Source organism: Perognathus longimembris, unplaced genomic scaffold (genome assembly GCF_023159225.1).
Source record: "Perognathus longimembris pacificus isolate PPM17 unplaced genomic scaffold, ASM2315922v1 HiC_scaffold_1878, whole genome shotgun sequence".
Taxonomy (NCBI): domain Eukaryota; kingdom Metazoa; phylum Chordata; class Mammalia; order Rodentia; family Heteromyidae; genus Perognathus; species Perognathus longimembris.
The window spans coordinates 8607-30000 of record NW_025956923.1 but is presented as its reverse complement, the minus strand read 5'-3'; the positions used below and the strand labels follow the sequence as shown (position 1 = coordinate 30000).

The window sequence follows — 21394 nt, the reverse complement described above, 5'->3', positions numbered from 1 at the left end:
GATTTTCCATTATTTTCGGGAAGCAAAGGACAGCAATTAATTCATTGTTTTGGTTCCTAACCTTCATTACTTTGACTATCAACAACCTACAAAACACCTTTCTCCCACTGAAGCAAATCCAAATAAGAAAAATCACTTTCAAATTCTCTTGCCTAAAGCAGAGTAAGTATTTGCAAAGCTATGTAAACCTGGCAATACATTGCATATGAGTGAATATTAAGTGAAAATATTTTGGGGATAAATCTTAAGGTTTTCTGTGTATTTAGCATTCTAAAGATGGAATAGAACAGAGGAATGATTTCACATGTGAGGAGAAATCAAACATTTGTGTCCTAGTTTTCTAAGTGCAGGATCTGGGTATGCTCAAAAATTCAACTGAATGGCCTCACCATCTTCGCTGAAGACAGGAACTGTAAGCAGGTACTGCAAGATCTTCCGGTCCCTCTCAAATGGGCACTCCACTTGTTTCCATGTCATAAATTCACTCACTTGCTTGGCCAGTCCCAAAATTTCTGGGAGAGAACATAAGAATTTTAAAGGGAGTCTTCAAAAAGTATGTGTCTAGGTTTTAAACTTCTCAATTATACACTTATTTTTGACGTAACAAAACTGTATCTGCTGGCTAGGTGCATGGTTCCCTCACATTATCCTCTTCCTCCTCCTGCTCCACCCTCCTCCTCACCGTACAGTAACACTGTAGCTACGATATTTTATTTGGTGTTGTTAATTTTTTACAGAAGAAGAAGGAAAGAGAAAGTTGTTTTTTGCCCTTCTGGTTGCCCGGCCTGGCATGCAGTACTATGTCTCTCTGTGTGCTCTAATTGACACACATTTTACTTGATCACACCCACCTCAAAATTGACATGGCCATTTGGAAGGCGGTTGGCACAGCCCTCGTTGAGGAAATAAATATCTTTGATTAGGAGACTGAAGAATGGTATCACAATCTAGAGAAAACAAAAGCTTCAGGTTTGTCTGGGTAAACAAAACATTTAACCTCTCATCAAATGGTAAACAGTACAAGGGATTAATGAACAACTCTAACTGACTTGCACAAAAGACCGCAGAGCATTAAGGTACAGTGATCTGTATACAACAGGTTCTTTCTTTTTATCATGTTGCTTAAAATGTGAATGGCATTACTAACCAAAACAAAGCAAGAAAAGGTAGTGTTGGGAAATGTGATAGATCCTTTTCCTACAGATTTTCCTATACTCTCAATGCCACAACCAATAATAAAATCTGAAAATACTTACTATAAAAGGAAAGAAACATAAAAGAATTTTTTATTTTTATTTAGCAACCACTTAGACACAGCACAATCTTAAATACATGACCCACCTTCCTATGAGACTCCATAGCTACATCATTTAGACATCTCCATTTTACTTGGGTTATTTTTGCTTCAGATGATTTTATTTTGACCCCTGAAGGCATTGCTCAATATAATGAGAGAGCTTGGAGCTTTGGGCACTAGTTGTTATATACTGCCTATTAAGTAAACCTGGCCAGTGTACTAGAGAACAAGTCAGCACCTGCTGCTATGGAAAAAAAAAAATCACCTGAGAAGTACCTGGCACGATAGAATGTGAGCCAGATGGACCAAGTGAAGGGGGAATGTAAATGTTTACATTTAAATGAATGGCTTTCAAAAACAATGAACTTCAATAATGCTTGATTCTTTAGTTCCATGAGGCAGTATTTAACTAATAAACCTAAAGTAAGAATCTTTAAAAAAATACCCTAAATCTCACTGAATTCATAACAAGCAGACAAAAAGGGCTCAGTATGGTCATTTCGACTTCCTCTCAAATGCAAAAAAAAATTTTTTTTTTACAGATTCTAAATATTCTACAGTGTAAGTAAAATGCTTAACCAAGATTGTTTTGGAAATAGTGAGACCAAAGGAGAATATTCTTAGGGGAGGAACATAAAGGCACAAGGCCTATGTACATTCCATCATACAAAATAACAGTTATCAAAATAAACTCCAGGAAATTAAAACAAGAGGTTTTTTCCTTTGTTGTTGTTTTCATTTTCTTTTCTTTTTTTGTCTTGTTTGCCCATTTAAGGGAAGGGACAGATGCAGAGGGACAAAAGGTGAACAAATGCAGCAGTGGTACTCATAGACACTGTGTAAAAGTGAATATACAATTCCTCGGTGGGCACATGAAAGAAAAAATTAGGAAAGAGCAAGGAAAGGGGTAACACTGTCTAAAACAAAATGTACTCATTACCTGATTTATGTAACTGTAAGCCTTCTCTATATCACCTTTATAATAACAATTTTTAAAAGAATAAAATAGAAAAAATATATAAAAATAAAGCTTTGATTATTTTTGCCTCACTGATGTCTGAAAATAACCAAATTGGATTTTCACTAGCCCTCGTGAATATACTTTTTTCTTTTTTTTTTATCTTTAAGTATTCTACAATGGTGGGGACCATTCACTAAATCAGTTTACAAGTACAGTGCATTAATCACTAGCTCTTTCTGTGAAACATCTAAATGTAAATTAGTAAAGATCCATCTAACCTCTCCTAATGTTTCTGCCTATTGCTCTACTGTGTTAGAACTAAAAGTACACCTGAACCTTGTTGCCTCATTGAAAGAATACTTACAGCTGAGAGGCAACAGGATTTGGACTCTGTCAGACATAAATTTTAAGTCTGGCTCCAGCTCCACAACATGTTTTATCTTATATGTAAACATTAGCTCTAATTTATAAATATACATGTATATAAACACGTATAGGGTCATAAGCATATATACATAAGGGTATTAACTAAAGAATGGTGTGTGCAGGGGAGAATTCCAATGACATAACCCTCTTGAACACTCTACACTCTAACAAGATGAATGCCAGGAAGGTAGAATTTGAGGGATTAGGAAAGACAATAGTAAGGTCAATGGGCGAAGATAGACAAAAAAAGAGGAAGGGTGGGAGAATGTATTCATAATATTCAATATATGCATACATATATATGTGTGTGCATACGTACATGTATTGCACTAGGACAATTGAGGGATGGGTGGGGTTGGAAGAAATGGAGAGAACGATGAAAGGAGTAACAATGATCAAGAGCTGACATGTAGAATGATCATAAGCTGACATGTAGAACTGAAATTACTTTGTGCAACTACTTAAAGAGTAATAGTAAAGAGAAGCGAGTAAGAAAAAAATCTAGCTTCATAATTTGTTCTTGGTAAAAAGCAGGGGTTGGCAGACTGTAACCTTTTACATAGGGCCTATGAGTCACACTTCTTATATTTTTAAGTGGCTGGGTGGGGGGAATTGAAAAGAATGATACTTGAGAATGCATGAAAAATATTATAAGAAATTCAATTACAGTGACAACTGAACTTTGCTAGAACACAATGTCATTCATCTACCTATTACCTATGTCTGCTTTCATGCTGTTATCTAAATTGATAATGTACTTAAGACAAAGGAAAGAAACATCATTTTAGATAACTCCAGGAAAATGAGAATAAAATTATCATCAAGATATAATATTTGGGGGCTGGGGATATAGCCTAGTGGCAAGAGTGCCTGCCTCGGATACACGAGGCCCTAGGTTCGATTCCCCAGCACCACATATACAGAAAACGGCCAGAAGCGGCGCTGTGGCTCAAGTGGCGGAGTGCTAGCCTTGAGCGGGAAGAAGCCAGGGACAGTGCTCAGACCCTGAGTCCAAGGCCCAGGACTGGCCAAAAAAAAAAAAAGATATAATATTTGTATACTAGAACAGCTTTTAAGCAAGAACCTTTTATTATTTGGTGCTGGGGTATGAGATTCATGGAGTATTGTCCATTCACTGATTCATATAGATGTATTTAAACTTTTTCAAAGATCATGTCATGCGCTTCTATCTAGGTGAATTATTAACCTTGGGTGGCAGAACTGTTCCTTCTGTGACTTTTGGTTTCAAGCGTGCCCACAAGACTTTCTTTTGATTATCTGAATCACTCTTCTATGGAAAGGGAAACATAACTTATCTCAATTGAAAGCTTCACTGTTTTGTGCCTGATGCCTACAGACACCAAGAAAGAAATCTTACAGGCTAGTTCAGCTTCTCCTTGACTCATGGATAATTCCCATCAGATCTGAAGTCCATATACAAATTTAACATAGCAAGAACCAGTAGAATACAGGGACTTCAAATGTCCATGCATGCTAAATGGATACACAGGAGCAGGAGAGAGTAAATATGTTGCTTCTACAAGGTCTTAACGATGATGTTATGAGTGGGAGAACTTCTCAAATAATGATGTTTTCCATTTCTCTTTTAAAATATTCTTAGCTCAGAGAGTCAGCAATTGTACTTTATAGATATTATCAGTTCCACACCTAGCAGGGAATACTAATGAGCAGGAGTACGTTGACAGGAACACAAACAGAATGGCAAAAGAATGAACATTAGGAAATTGTATGAGGAATGATTGAAAGCCTGGAGATACAAGTACTCACAGATAAAAAGGAACTACTCAGAAAGAACTTCAGAGATCCAATGTAGAAAATAAATTTGATTTGCCCTTTAACAGGGACCAGGAAATATCTTACTTTCACCACATAAATTTGAGATTTGAAAGACCAAAGATGCTTTTTTCCCCTCATGCTTTCAGGAAAATCATAAAATAAGGACTTTCTTTGGAATAAAGAAAAAAAGAATAAAAAAAGTAAAAGGAATCCCAGTATTCTTGAGTAAAAGATGCATTTGACTAGAAATGCTTTCATTCTTATTGTCTTGGGAGCTATTGTGAAAAAGAAACAGCACATTTCTTTGAATGGATGTGGTTTCACTTGTTTCATTGAACTACAGGGTACAATTCGTAAACTGGCATGAGATTGGTTTAAAGAAGTAAATGAAAGCAGAAAGAATTTATTATATATTCTATAAATTTAGGCCTTTTTTGTTCTGGAAAAAGCTACTGGAGTCCCACAAGTAAGATCTTTTAGAGAGGCTAGATGGCTAGACAGCAGAACTACTGTCGCCTATGGAACAGCATCCTGAGATGTGAGCCCACGGCATCTATACTGAGGCAAAGCCACAACTGCTCACTGGAGTCCATGCAAAGCTACAGTGCCTTGCAAGTAACGCTGGGAGAGGGGATATGGTTGTGTGCCCTTTCACTTCAGTGGGGGAATCTTCCCATCCTCCCATCCATGAGCTGATTTTCTGAAGGAAAAAAAAAACCAAAACCCCTCAGATTAGGCCTTTTCCCCATGGAGTCAAAGGAATACTGGAATTTTGACAAGCACAATTTACACAACCTAAGAAACTTTCCAGTTAGTGTAGGTTTCTTCATTTAAAAATAAAAGCTCACATGTATACAATACATCAGATGTGGTTGAGATCCAATTTATCTTCAGAAGGGAAGCTTTGTGGTTTTTTTGTTTTTTGTTTTTCTCATTTTTGATCATAAAAGATGGAAGGTTTTAGGAGGAAGTGACTTAGATATCATGACATATTTTGTCCCCTCATTTTCTTTATTTGATGAATATGTAGCTGAAGTTAAAAGACAGACAGAAAGCAAAGAGAGGACTACTTCCATCAAGCAACCTCCATTAGCCATTTATCATAACAGGTATAAATGTCCCAAGTAACATGAGAGTCAAATGTCGAGAAAACTTATCCTTCCTCTATAAGGAAATATGGAAGAGAAATGTGACGAGAGAAGACCCTCAGAGCCAAGCATAGGTGGAATCAGGAGAGTACTAACTTATTTAAAAGTAGGTTAGAGAAGGAGAGGATCATTAATTTCTCAGATATCACCCCTCTATTTTTTCTGCACCCACATATCTAATTAGTAACAGCAGGCCTAATGCTACAGCAAGTAATTTACTTTCTGAAAATAAATGACTTAACAGTAAGAGGTAAGCTAATTCTTTAAAGAGAAAAGGTTACATTAAGTCAGCTACCTTGTGCAGTGCTTAAATGTCTTTTTTTTTCTATTAAACCAAATTATTCCCTAATTCTCTTAGTCATCTTACCATTGATTTAATTTATTGCTTGGTATACAACTTAGGGGCACTGCAGAATAAGTATTTCAGCAATATAACAATAACAGTTATATATATATATATATATATCTGTGCCAAGTTATATATCAAGTCACCTTTATTTTTCCTACAATTCAATTTTCCTTTAGGATTTCTCTTCCCTACGGGCAGGTGATGAGATTTCTACAGTATACATCTCTCTTAGATCTGCACAGGTAAAAGCAATGCTACCATGAATAGCATACTATTTTAAGTGCATACCTTCTCTCTGCTACTATGAGCAGTTAAAGACCTTTGTGCTGCCCCACGAAGAGCTGTTCGATAATTATAGAAATTGCTTGAAGGGTCCATCTGATGCTGTAAAGAGAAAATAGCATTAGCCATCTACTTCTTATCTGTAGGAGTTCACAAGATCACATTTAACTGGACAGTAGAAACCTAAAATAAACTAGAGAACTCATTAGGAATATGATTTATCTCTCTTATACACAAATGTGCAAATGTGACTCATTACAACACAAATGTTTTCTTTGTGTTTCAACGCAAACCTGACATCAGCTTTGGTAATATTACAACTAGACCAAATCTATTTAGGCTAGTTATTAAGAGCAGAACTAACACGAGTAGAATAGAGTCAAATCTGAGCATTAGGAAAACATTCCTCATGTGAAGGCCAATGGGCCAGGTGACAGCCAGCCAGGCGTATGACCCAGCACTTTATAGTGAACTTGTCCCTCTATATCTGACCACAAACCATTCACAAATAATTAAAGCATATCATTTTGCAAGAAGGAAACAAAATTTATTGGATAATTTTAATTAAGCAGCATAGATCTAATGGTAAGTAAGCCCCAGTTTCAGGGAAAACTCAGGAAAGAGTAATTACTCTTTCCAAAGATTTTCAGACTGTAAGCCATCCACATACCAGGGTAACATGGAGGTAAACAGGATCCAAGCACACATGTTCTTGTGCACAATTCTAACTATCCTCAGAATTTTATATTCCCATAGCTTTTCATAGGTCAGCTAAACTTGCTGAAAGAATGGGGAATGCATACTCCATTGGGATAAGGAACTCGATCTACCCTGGGCCACTGACAAGTAGTAGATCAACTAGGAAATAACGCTCTTCACTGTTCAGGGCCTTGGTTCTATTGCAGAGTACAACGCGATGCAACTGAAATATGTGCATTTCACCATTACTCCAAAATGTACAGCTCTACATTTAAAAAGACTTCCTGAATTCAAATTCCTTTCCCTTCCTCTAAGGTCTGTAAGACTCTTTCTTACCTCAAGAACGTCAAACTTTGCAGTCTTCACTTTGGCCCAGGTTTTTTTTAGTCGAGACACTGGCTCATATTCATGCCAGCTTCCAATTTTAAATGCATAGAGGGAGAAGAAAATTGACATCGAGATTAAAAAAGAGCAATTCTAACTTATACTCCTGAGAGACCTATTCTTAAGTTACTGAGACCCACAACTTACTCATAAATAACAAACTCCAATTTCACAACTTTTTCCTGCACATTTTCCCTCAGCTGAGAAACAGTGTCATAACTACCAGTTACTCTGAGCAGTGGTGAGCACATTTTCTTGATAAAGAGAAAAGGAGTAAACAGTTTAGACTGTTCAGGCCATACAATTTATGTTACCATTATAAACAGTCATGTTACCATATTCCAGTGCAAGGGAAGCTACAGACAGCCATGTAAGCAACACGGCCACATCCTGATTAAACTTTACTAGGGACACTGCAATCTGAATTTATAACATGTTCACATTTTAGAAATATTGTGCTTTTCATTGTTTTCACTTACCTAAGAATGTAAGAAGTAATGTTAGTTCCCTGCCCCAAAAGAAGTCAGTGGGGGGTGAGACTAAGTCACAGATTGAGTCTTCTGACCCTTGACCTGGATCTCCATAGGTCACCCATGCTTGTATGTCATATCTCACATATCCACAGGACAATCCTAGGAGAAAAGGCTGACTCTAGGGCTAAGGAATTTCTGTCAGCCTCATCCAGCTAACCAGGTACAGAGACGGGAAGCTGGTTGGTATGGATAATCCACAATCTTCCTAGCATGCCTCCTCTGAATGATGACTACATATGACAGCTACTTGCAGTGGGAAAGGAACCCACACAGGCCTAAAGAAATCCGTGTGTGTAAGCCATGCCACCACTACTGATAGTTTAAGATCAAAAAGAGGAAGATTTCCAACTGAGGTAAAATATACACATAGAAAAATACTCTGATCTTAAATGTACAATCAAATGAATTTGGAAAACATATATATTTATGTATTTTCACATTAATCAAGATACAGTAGAATACATCATCCCAGAAAGCTCCCATGGATACTTCCTGTCAGTCTCCTCCCCTAACTCCAGAAATCAGGACAGGGGTTGCCTATAACCAATATTTGCTTTTTTCCATATGATTTAGTCATATATTTCTAAAAGACTTGATGTACCAATATCTGTTAAAAATTCTTTATTTGTCATCGCCAGAGCGCTGGTGGCTTATGCCTATAATCCTAGATACTCAGTGAGGATTGCTAGCCTGTACAGCAAAGTCAATGAGACTCTTATCTCCAATTAACCACCAGAAACCAGGAAGTGGTACTGTGGCTCAAGTGGTAGAGTGACAGCCTTGAGCTGAAGAGCTCAGGGACAGAGCCCAGGCACAGAGTTCAAGCCCCACAACCAACAAATAAAATACAATAAAATTCTTTATTTAGACAAATTCCTCCCTTATAAATGTGTGTACGTGTGTTTGTAGACTAAGAATCTCATATCTTCTAGGCAAGTGATTACCACTGAGCTACATTTCCAGCCTCTACTTAGAAGCTTTCACAGATGAATTTAAAATACTACATAAATTATGCAAATTTATTAAAGTTTAAATATACATGCACCAATTTGGCTATTTAAAGCATTCTGAATATTTTAAAATAATTCAGTCCACCCATCTAAAAATGTAAGAATTACTCTTAAGGTTGGTGTCCCAAAAGAAACCAGTAAAATAGATGATGGTTCATGAATAAAACTGTACTATTTACATACTTTTGGTGGATACATTTCATAGGCCCCGAAAAAATAAAGGACATATTTCCTTCAGAAAATACTCACAGATTATTGCCATCAAGGAATTAAAGTTGCCAATATTGAAACACTCTCGAGCAACATCAATGAATACTCTATCATTCTTGCTCGGTGTTTCTTCTTCACAGGCTATATGGAAAGACAGTGAAAAGCAGTTATCCAGTGTGAACACCCACAGGATATAAAGTAAGCATGAAGACAAATATGACATCGAGCAGGCAGACAAAACTGATTTCCTCACCATGCAGATTTCTGTAGCAACCAAGTAGCTTAGGCGATTGAACCATTCCACATAAGCTTCTAAGTTTCGTGTTTTCTTCCGCTCAGTGTAGCAGCTCTATAGAAAAGCAGTGAACATGAGTTAGAGGAAAAAGTGAATGTATTAGGATCTCATTGTAAGAGATATTCAATATTCATTCTCAGTTTATGGGGTGAGAAAGGATTTCTCTCTCTGTGTGTGTGTGTGTGTGTGTGTGTGTGTGTGTGCGTGTGTCTATCTATGTGTCTGAGAGAGACAGACAGACCGACAGAGACAGAGAGGGAGTCGGAGACAGAGACAGAGAGACAGAGAAATGAACATCAATCTAACATTCTTGATTATCCTTATAGAAACACAAAATCTCTCAGAATGATCCAGGGAATATAAACTTGGATGTATCTGTAAACATACCTTCCCCTACCTCCCCAAGAAACAAAGATACTCTGGCTAGAATCTGTCCTCAGAAATACAATTCATAGGAACAATTTTGGCTGCCTTAAAATCATGAACTCACCAATAGGTTACAAGTCTTAATTGCTATCAATACAGCCAGGGAGGCAAAGTGTGCAGAGAACTGGAAAACTTTATCCTCAAATTAAGTTGTAGGACAAAATTTTGAAGCATCATGTACCAAGAAACAAAATATCCTCCAAAGAAAACAAATGGAAGTCTACCCTATTTCGGTTATTATTAGTAGGGTGAGTGGACATACTGTTTAAAAGCAAAAGAAGTTAAATCTCATCTTAACGTGGTTCACTATCACCTCTTTCCTTCCTTCTAAAAGACACACACAAAAATGCTCACTAGCTTTCTATAGCAAAACACATTCTTCATTTCCTGTACTTAGAGAAGCCATTCTAAGTCCGGAAACAGCTGTTGCCCATGCTCTGAAAGGACTTTCATTAGTGGATGATAAAGCCTCTCCTAAACAGTTTGGAACCCTTCTGGAGGTAACTGTGGAAACAATTCCTATGTCTGTAGACTGGTTTGACGATACCTTTCCAGTATTATTTTCCTTACATGTAGGTTTCACAAGTGAGCCTATGATGAGGGTTTTGTCTTTAAAAAGAAGCAAAGCAGTGAAGAACCTCGCTTGGTGAACTGGCTGTACTTCCTGTCTTTCCTGTCCCTGCTGCTGTTGAATCATATGCTGAGCATTCCTTTCTATTTTCTTTCTGGCTTAATCTGCTAAAACAATTATGCTTTTATCTTCCACCCTCATCAGCACAGATGCAAGCATCTACTTGCTGTAAGAGCTTATTAACTTTCCCAATAAGGAGGAAGAGAAGCTAAAAGCCAGCGATAGGTTAGCTAAAAATTGGTGATATTATAGACAGAGACCAAAGCTCTAGAAAACAGTCATGAGTCACATGTAGCTAATGAAAAAAAAGCAATATTTTCATTTTCAACCCTACATGAGAATAGTTTTAATTCCTATTCTTATATCCATTATTATAGCTAAAGGAATTCCATTTCTAATTGCAAGGCTGACATCTGGGTAGAGAGATTACCTTGTCATAGATTACCTTGTCATTGTCTAAAGGATCCTTCTGCACAAATGCCTGAACAAATTCTTCTGGCCCAATATAATTGAGCCTCTCCTAAGGAGAAAAACACCAACACCATCAACAATATTAAAGAAATAAAAAGGAATGGCTAGTCAACAACCTCTATTAACCTTTGGTACCACCCCTAATTCTAATGCAAATTAGAAAATATGCTCTAAGGATTTGTTTTTGATTGGGCGGGCAGTGATGCGGGGGCTTGGACTCAGATCCTGGGTACAGTCCCTTAGCTTTTTCACATAAGGCTGGCACTCGACCACTTGAGCCACAGCTCCACTTTCTCAGACTTTTCCGCTCATGTTGACTTCAAGTCAAAATACTTGGTTCCCAGCCTCCTGGGTGGCTAGGATTACAGGTATGAGCCACTGCACCCAGCTAAAAATAAACTTTAACCTCTAAACATTTTCATCATTCTAAGGTCTGATAGAGGCAATTTTCTAAGGTCAACATTCTAAAAGATAGATGACCGAGTGAACTATGGAAAATCCATTAGAGGCAGAAGTTGTAGGAGCTCAGTAAGCTCTGCTTTTCAATCTTGTTTATTAATATCCGTTACAAGTTAAATTCCCAAATTATCAGAAGCATTCACGGTCAAATGCCTAAACAAACTCTGGTTTGGTTATTTTGTAGATCATCTCCCATTTGGATGATTAACAACTCCCTGATTACTGTTGGCAAATACATTTGCCAAAGCAAACCAAATGAGGTTCTAATGGGCAGTGCTGCTAACAGCCTTACCAGCTCTATGTGAGTCAGCTGCTGGGCCAACGTGTAAGGGTCGCTGCAGACCGTGATGATATCCCTCTGGATGGACTGTGGCTTGGTTTTAAGCACGGTGAGGCCGATCTGTGGAGGTGGAGCTGATTTTGGCTAAAACTTCTTCATACTGGCTGAGTGTGGTGAGCTTTCGGATCAGACACTGTATCATCTGCTGGACATTCTTGCGGTAAGTCTGCTAGGAAATGCGGCGAGGGTTATTACACTCTACCTCTGCACATCCCTTTTCAGCTCTATATATCCTTAGAGACCAGATCATTCAATGCTTTCATCTCGATATTGGATGATCACCTTGATCCAGGGAAATTAGATGAGCTGAATCATCTTAAAAGAGACTCATATATACCTCAAGGCTCAAGGCTAGTGATCTACCACTTTGAGCCACAGCTCCACTTTCAATTTTCTCCTGGAAGTAAGAGTCTCACAAACTTTCCTGCCTGGATTCAAACCATGTCCTCAGATCTCAGCCTCCTGAGTAGCTACGATTACAGACATGAGGCACTGGCACCCTGCCATCTTGACTTTTAAGACACCTTTAAAATCAAAGAAATCACTTCCCAATAAGCAATGTCTTATGTATACCCAAGTATGCCCTTGGGTATGCTTATCATAATTTAAGGATTATTTTTGGTTTTTTTTTGATCCAGAACTGGCAACAATCATCTTTCTTGGTAAATTAAGATGTCCATATTAGAAAAAAAAAGTACATAAGCAGACTTAAGGTAAACTGAGGCCTAAGGATAACAGCTCCAAAGGAGGATGCTCTGAGTGAGTCTACAGACACAGGGAGGCCCATGTTTACAACTTATTGTCTGAGGTACCAGAATGCCATCTGCTGGGATTGGCTAGGAGCACCAAAGTGGTGTCTACCTACAAGAACCATTCATTTTCCCCCACAGAAGCCCTTTTAACAGAACATATAACAAAACTCTTGACAGACCAAATTACAACACATGTGGAAATGGTTAATTCTCATGTTTGCAAGGATGCAAAGCATACACAGATATTTTTTCCTTTCCTTCTTCTCTACTGTTGATGTAAACTCCAGTGCTTTAACATGGCCCAGTAGATGACCTTCATTTTTCTCTACATCTTCAGATCACCTAAGTGTTAAAACAACTGAGCATTCAAGAAAATCTATCTTTCACTCAGCATGAAGGTCATCCATTTAGAAGGTGCTGTTTGGTAATGCCTATCTACCACTCAAGGAAATGTCTCTGTTGCATCTACCCCTTCTATTCTGGTAACACTGAGTTACATTAGACCTTCAGTATGTAAGATGTTTTCTTCAGTCTTCCATCCAAATGTCATAATAATGCCCATGAGAGTTAGCACTACTTAAAATCATGCTAGTTCCCAATATATTACTCATGAGAGATGATAAGCATCTTTCTGAGGTACTGCAGTTACAGCACGTACCATCCACCATGAGTAGAAAACACATGCTTTCTGCAGCAAGGAGTTGCAGTTGCCCAATCATTACGGTCTGTTTACAAGAACAGCCCATGACTGTCATTACACTACTACTCCACTAAATGGAGTCTAGTGTGAATAGGGTATATATATTCTTTGCAAGTATAAGAAAACTTCTAAATTTCCTCCATATAAAAAATTTACTTGTTTCTCACAGAATAGTTTTTAAAAAGAAAAACCCCAGGTCCAATCACATATCAGAGTACTGGGTAGCAGGCCAAAGAAGACACAACTGTCTACACTGTCTAGGCTGCTAAGACACATCACTGAGTGGAACACACTAAGGAAGCATACACACACTATATGCACTACTTGTGCAGTTGTGTGCATCTGTGCATGATTACATACACAGAAAGGGAGCTCTTGAAGGATATATTCCAAACTGGCAATCCTTTACTTTTAAGAGAGACATAAAATGGGTAGAACTGTAGAGTACTTTTGGCATCTTGTAAGTTTATTTTTTTTAATATTTGCAACTTATTCTTGTACTGCTTGATTTATTATAAACAAAAAACTTAAACAGACACAATTTTTTTTTGGATAACATAAGTCTGAGATGTGTAGAAAAGCCACAAAGAATCCATTGTGAAAATATGTCATTTTTATCCCAAAAGCTATTCCATGCAAGTTATTCTTCCCTACACAAACTGCTCACTACTAAGAAATGACCTCACAGAAATGGTACCCTCGAGACGAGCAGAGAAACAATGAGCACAGGAAACAGCTGGCTGATGACAGCCTGCAGCCTGGGTTCGGCCCTACGAGATTCTGCCTGAAGTGGGTTGAGGTGCTCTCTAGGTACCATGACAGTAATGCTCCTCAGGTCAATGGGGCCAGAGCCACAACTGAGAAGCAATGCTCTCCTAGCGTGTCTGTCAAAAGGTTTCCCTTCTATAGTTAGGACCAGAATAATTTTTTGTGGGAATAAATAGAGAAATTGTACAGGCAAGTAACTAGTGAGAAATTCCACTAGAGTATAGGGGAAACGCTATTAGAATAACAACGTGTGCATATACACGCATAGGACACAAAGGAAAGCAAAGAGAAGGTGTATGGCTTCTTTTTTAAGTTTCCTAAGTACGCTTTGGAGAAATGATGGAGAATAACAGAAGGGATGACACTGATCAAGATGCATTATATTGTTAAACTAACATGTGGGATTGAAACCCTTTGTACAACTGCTTAAAGTTGACTTAAAGAAATAGTTTCTTTCTTCCACTTGATTCCATTTATGAAATCAAGCTTTATGCTGCTGAGCACGCTTCCTTACCAAGTCATGAACTGCTAAATATGTACTTATTCTTTTTTATAACCTCAAATGCCAGGGATGGCAATTACCTGCAAATAATGATAGAAGTTCCTATTATGAAGACTAGCCCCTTAAGGAGAGAAAATTGCACTCTACTCACTATAGTCATTTGTCACGTAACTCAATCATTTGTTTCATTTCAGGTTTCTTGCAGGCAGGTCCTAATAAACCACTTCATTTGGGGCAAATCCCCAGGGGAGAAACAAATTATGTAGAACTGTCCCTAGTAAATTCAGAAGAACCTGACTCAATTATATACGGTGCACACCTGCACACATTGACTGCCAAAAATAAAAATAAAAATCCTTGAAGTCATAGGCAAGAAGCAACAAGTCATAACTCAATTTTATGGTCCTTTTGGGAAGGGAAATAATGTTTTATCATTCATTCATTCATTCATTCATTCCTCCACCTATCATTCATTCATTCACTCACTTATTCAAATATTACTTAGAGGCAGACAAGACTTAAGAATGCCATTAAAAAAAAAAAAGAATGCATTTTAGGGAAAGAGGGCATAGCATGAATCCCAATGAGAACAATTAAAAAGTAAATAATTGGAAATCACAAACAGCCATGAAGAAAGGTAGTGACAGCCAAGACGGGGGTGGTGTATGATGGTAGTTGGAGTGTGAGGTAGAGTTGGGAATTCCTTCTGAGAAAAAACACTTAAAAATATGACAGAAGAGGATCCTGTCAAACAAAGAAGTGAAGAAAGAACATCCATCACAGAAGTTTAGAGCTAAAAGGGACAGCAACAAAAGGCTGTTTTCAATGATTTACAGACATGAGAAAGGAGCAAGGCATTTAAGGAACCTGCCAAAGCACAGTCTGATTAAGCAACTGCTTAGTGTGGGCCTGATTTTGAATTGTAGATAAAACCAGCCAAGAAACAGCCGTTGCTCACGAAACCATCCAGATGAAGGAAAGCACATCTCTCTCCACATACCCTCGTTCAGTCAAGTTCTCAGCTGGACCTGGCTTACCTTTTCCCCCTCCTCCTCCCGTGCTCAAAGCCAACTATAAACTTCCCAAGTTCATTAAGAATGAGTTATTAACACCGTACTGACAAGAAGCCAGAGTCACATGACTGTTGCACCCTTTTTCTCAGTTCTACTCAACTTTTGAAGGGCTTGATTTTATGTTTGTGTTTTGTTATTTTTGGTTTAGCTTTAAAAAAAAAAGTGAAAAGAGGGGGGGAAAAAAAAAAGACCAGACCTCACCTGGTCACAGATAGTAATCATCTCCTCTCTAACTTCCATGACACGAAGCCATGCATTTCACATTTTCAAACCATCAGATCTTATAATGAAATGGTGTGTGGGTATGCGTGCTAGTACTGGGTCTTGAAGTCAGGGCCTCCATATGTCTCATAGGTTTTCGGTGATTGTTAAGAGTCTCACATACTTCCCTACTCAGGCTGGCTTCAAACCACAATCCTCAGATCTCGGCATCTTGATCAGCTAAGATTACAAGTGTGAACCACTGGTACCCAAGAAGGTGATGGGCAGAGAAGACAGCTGACTTATAAAGTTGAGTAGTTACATACAACTGCCCTGAGGAAAAAAACTGACTGTAACTCAGGCCTCAGTGTTTACATAAGGAAAAGCCCCATGAAGTCACCAATCTTTTGATCAGTTTGTCATAAACCAAGGTCACTAAGCCAGAACGGACCCTGCTAAGTAACCCAAGAGTTAATACCACTAGCCTAAGATTTGCTGCATGGTGACACATCACTTTGGATCTACCTGAAGAGGACTGTAACAGGCAGAATTTGCAAAAGGACTCACTCAGCCTGACAAAAAGAATGGCTGTCTTGAGCACCTAGGTTCAATGTAATGTAATCATAGTAATCACGAAAGAGTTAATTCTCCTTTCATAAACAGAACATCATGAAGGAAATTCAGATACACGTTTTCTAGGTGCTAACTATATATCATTTTATTCTGATTTCTTTTTTAAGTTGGAGAAAGGGCACTACAGTGTATTCACCATTATCAAAAGAGATCAGTGTGCTTTGCAGCATACTTCTGAAAGAATGAGTTCTATTGAAGTTATACATGATGGCAAAATGTATTTTCAGATAAAGCAAGACATCACTACAGTTGGCAAATGCTTTGTCTATCTTTTGTCCCCCTACAAGAAAATATACCTGTTACCCCTAAACTATATTTTGCCCAAAGGCAAACAGAAAGGTGTTGAGTTTGTAGAAAATAATTCAGCCCCGTTTCCTGTCTAAGCTGTTCTGGAAATACTGGTAACCTATATTAAAATTCAAGTTGCTAACTTCCTCACTATCGGCTACTCTATCTTCTTGTTTCCAGAAACTTAGCAGCAACACAGAAACAACAAAGACATCCTTTCCAAACAAGCCTCAGCATAGAAAATCAGCCCTCTTGGGCCTACTTCAGAGATGATAACTCTGACTTTGTCACAACTAGTTCAAACCTATCAAAAGTTCAGTCGAGGTAAGTGATATTTATGGAATATTATCCAAGACTTACTTTCAATCTCCACCTACACTAGCCTGAAATCACGTACCTTTAAATCCACTTCCAGCACTAGAGGACTTTGTCTTCTCCTCTTCAAACGGATTACCTTTGTGAATATACACTCTGGTCAATGGCTTCTGTTTTACCAAGGAATATCTGGGGTCAATGCTATCAAGAGTCTTGCAAACAAACAAACATGGCACTATTTCCTTGTATATGAGATTCTTCATAAGAAAGTGTTGGTATTTTTATTTTTTGTTGCTTTTGTGGGTGCTAAGATTGAAACCACGCCTAGTTCATGCAAGTTCATGCAAGAGCTCCATCTCCAGCCTCAAGTTTAAATTATTTTCATTTAGTGCTCTGAAGAATTAGTATGCTTTTCTTTCTCTCACAATGAAAAGTGATTGTACTTCCTTTTATCCGAAAATTAAACTCAAGTCTTAACAGTCCTTTCCAGTCCTACTGGCTCTCCACACTGACATATTTGTTTCCTCCTTTCCTGAACTGGATCATCTATTTATATTTATGATTTATTAAGACTACTAATAAATTGTTATATTATATTCTACTGACTTTATGCATTGTAATGCTTATTTTTTTATTAATTAAATTTTGTTGAAAAGGTGTTGTGCAAAAGGGATACAGTTACATAATAAGGTGGTGAATACATTTCTTGTGATATCTTACACCCTTGTTTTTTCTTTCCCTTCCCTAGATCGGGAAGGCATATATACAATACCCAGTGTACCAAAATCATATACAGTAACCACGTAGCTTACGCCAAAGGAGATTCACCTAGAACTTTAAATGTAACGTCAACAATAGAATCCTCCTGTGTCCTTCGTAATGCTTATTAATGTCATATGTGTAATGGTATCAATCCTTTCAGAAAGAAATTAGTATATATGTAAAATAAAAACCAAAACATTCTTGCAACTTGAATCCTGTGCATGAATTGACATGAACATAGCCCTCAACAAATCATATAAAACTTCAGGCCACATTTCGTTGAAGTGAGATGGAATAATCATTGGTTTGCTATGCCCAATCAGCCAACATGCTATTGCAGAAGGCTTTCCAAAGGTAAAGCAGAAAAGAAGTTCTGAGGTACTCAGATATAATTTGTTACCATTTCCCACCCAGGCTATTCTGTCAATTTTGAGGGCTGTGCAAAATTCAAGTTACCAACCTCCTCGCCACTAGCTATTCTGTGAGCCAGATCTTTTAAGTTCCTCATCATCCTTTCATCCCGAAAATCATAAGGAAATGTTTCAGTCCATTCTGTCAAGAGTTGAAGAATTTTGGGTGCAATTTTTCTCATCTGGTTCTAGGAAGAAAAGGCAAATGCAATTCAGTGATATTTGTCAACACACACTACATCAAGTAAGTAAGTCTTTTGAGGTTGAAGAAGCAGCTGTTGTCCTCCCCTATATCAATACCAAGTATAATTATTTCGGGCAGGATCTAATACATTCAATTTGTATGATGTACTTTATTAATTTTTAGAGTGCAAACCCAGGGCCTTGTGCATGCTAGAGAAATGTACTACCACTGAGCGAGATGGCTCCAGCCCATACTGTGCTCTTTCAACAGTTCCCAGTTTCCTATGTATAGTCATGTGACCATTTACAGAGGAGGTAAGCCAGGATCCCTTAATGAATTTCACAATCTAAGCCGTAGAGTTAGCACATATAACAAAGCTCAAAATGCTTCCTTACCTTATCACTATCAGGGTCACTTAGCCTCTGGTGCTCAATGCATAAGTGGCAAACTTTGGCCATGAGCTCATAAGGATGCATAAATAACCGGGAACTGAGTAGGAAGGTAAATATGTATGTCCTCTGTGACAAAAGAAAAAAGACATGGTTGACGCTTTCTCTCTGAATTAATAGATCTCCTATACATACTGCATCTCATTTCATTAACTTCTCTTGATCAAAGTTCATATACAATTTCAAAAGTACCACCTACACATGTAACAACACGATATAAATTTTCTCTTTACCTTTGGCTCTATCATTTCCCTTAAACCATTAAAAAAAAAAACAGACTTCCAGCACAAATTTAGTACCAGAAATTATTCAGAGAATATTTTCACATCCATCCTCAGAAAACTAGGCTACAAGGACACATTTCTCCCTGTACTAAAGAAGAATGAAATTCAGCCCAGAGAGAGAAATCCCACTTAAATACACAATCCAGAGAAAATCTGATTATGTGACCAAATATTATGGTATCTCGATGGAAACAAACAAACAAAAAAAACTGAAACAACAAAAAAGAAAGAAAACCCCCCTTGTCCCACCTACATTTAGCCAAGAATCCCCATGTGTTCACGTGGCACACTTAAGCATTTGTGGTAGAACAGCTGAAGAAGGACTTGTAAGTAACTAATTTCCATGAGGCCAAGCAATTCAATAAAGCACAATATAACACTATATACTTCAGACTCTCGGTGTAAAGAGAAATTCCATGGGTTGTTCCCTCACCCCATCCCCCAGGCGCCTTTAGTGGCTCATAAACATTTACAGGGCTGAACAAGGGGTTCCTTTTACTTCTGATTACTGGTTTTCCCTGTGTGGCAGCATGTTTGAAACTACCATGTAACAAATCACACACAGAGAGATAACTTAGTAAGGAGCATTATGTTGACTTACCATGGCAAGCACAAACTAACCTTTGCATGCCAAGGTTATTATTATATTTACAAAAATTCATGAAGATGGTCTCTAGATATTTTCAAGAAATGGCCATCGATAACCAGCTGTTTAATAAACCTTGTTGTCCTACTAAACTGAATTCCACCAAATTAGTACTGTAGCACACAAGAAAAATCAGCTGGTACAGAAAGAAAAACCTGTGTTTAATTCCAGATGCTGGAGGTGAGACTGAGTAAATATTCAACTGTGAAATTTTAGTTTTCTCCCCTATCCTGTTTTTGACTTCCCCTAAGGATTGGGATAATATGTAACAAATTTTTTAGATTACAAAGTGTCAGTCTACAAACTCAGTTATCAAAGCAAACCAGAAACAAATCTCATCTGACAATGGACAGACAAATCACTGCACCTGGAGTTTAAATCTTCTCTTCAGTGTACCTTCCCTACCTAGCTATACTCATCCTTCTCCACATAAGTGATGGGAATGGAAATAAAAAAAAGACATTAACTAACATACACTAAAAACACTGAATATTCTCTGGCGTTCTGATTTAAAGACCGAAGTATACACACAGATCAACCCTACATATACTTTATTCCAGTGGTACCTCATCTGAAAAAATCAAAACCTTCAGTGGAGACTATCAAAAGGTGACATACCCATACTTGATTTGAACTCAAAGCATTCGACCACTGATGTGTAGTTTCTTACTCAGAAAATTCTTAGCAACCTGAGTATAATTCCACAGTACCCATACTCCTGCATACTATATTATACTTTGCTCCATGATAAAGGTGGCCTTCAGAGGATGAGGAATACTTACATCTGGATAGTAATCCACATTAGGTACTAAGTGCTGGATAAGAGCTTCCAGAGACCCAGAAAGGAGATTGTTGTCATGGTAATACAGCCCTCCACAGCTGTCCTCTGCAGACTGATAGAGGTTTCGGTTGTAACCACTGCTGTCAAACATTGCTGAAAAGGGAGGAGTCTGAGGCATACTTTCCTAAAATAAATAAAAGAAGAAAACATGGTGTCAGCAATACACAATATGAAAAGGGAAATAAGCCCTAACAGAATAAGCTCTAAGAGTAATGAACAGACAGTTACAAAATATCAGAACTCGCCCAAAACCAAGTTGTTCTTCAAATATTACATGTATACAGGCTGTTAAGTATTGAAACATGGATACTGGATCTCACTGGCGCCATTTTGGAAACATGGTGGGTGATGGGGAATTGGATCTAACTGGCACCATCTTGGCTTCTTGGCAAATTAAGGTAGAGTCCCACCACCAAGTAATAGGTGTGCCTGAATTCCTAGAGGCAAGGGCAGGGTCTAGGACAATAGGTTACTGGATCTGCCAGACCTAAACCATGAACTCTCAAAGGGCAAGCTCCCTGAAACCCTGCCCCTTCCTTCATCATGATCTTGTTTAGGCCCTGACCAACTCAGCTGCCACTTTGTGCCAACCCTCGAGTCTCCTGAGTCTCCTCAGGTCTCCATAGCATCCCTCTTCCAACTTTCCATTAGAGTTGATCTGTTCTTTCTTTGTTCTCCTACCCTCCTGGGCTCAGTTTTCTAACAGTATGAAATATATTCAAGGCTGTAAGTGTTTTGGGTACATCTGTCTGCTTACTGTCACTGGCTTTCTAATAGACTGCAGATTTCACCTTTCAAAATGTGGCTTCTCTATATCACACGATCAAATTCCCATATAACAGTATCGATCTCATTCAGCTAAATATAA

At 38.0% G+C, this 21394-nt stretch overlaps 1 pseudogene; it reads right to left on the bottom strand.

Moving 5' to 3' along the window:
• Nucleotides 1-21086, bottom strand: part of LOC125344641 — a 21118-nt pseudogene extending 32 nt beyond the window's left edge.
• Nucleotides 21087-21394: the final 308 nt, after the last annotated feature.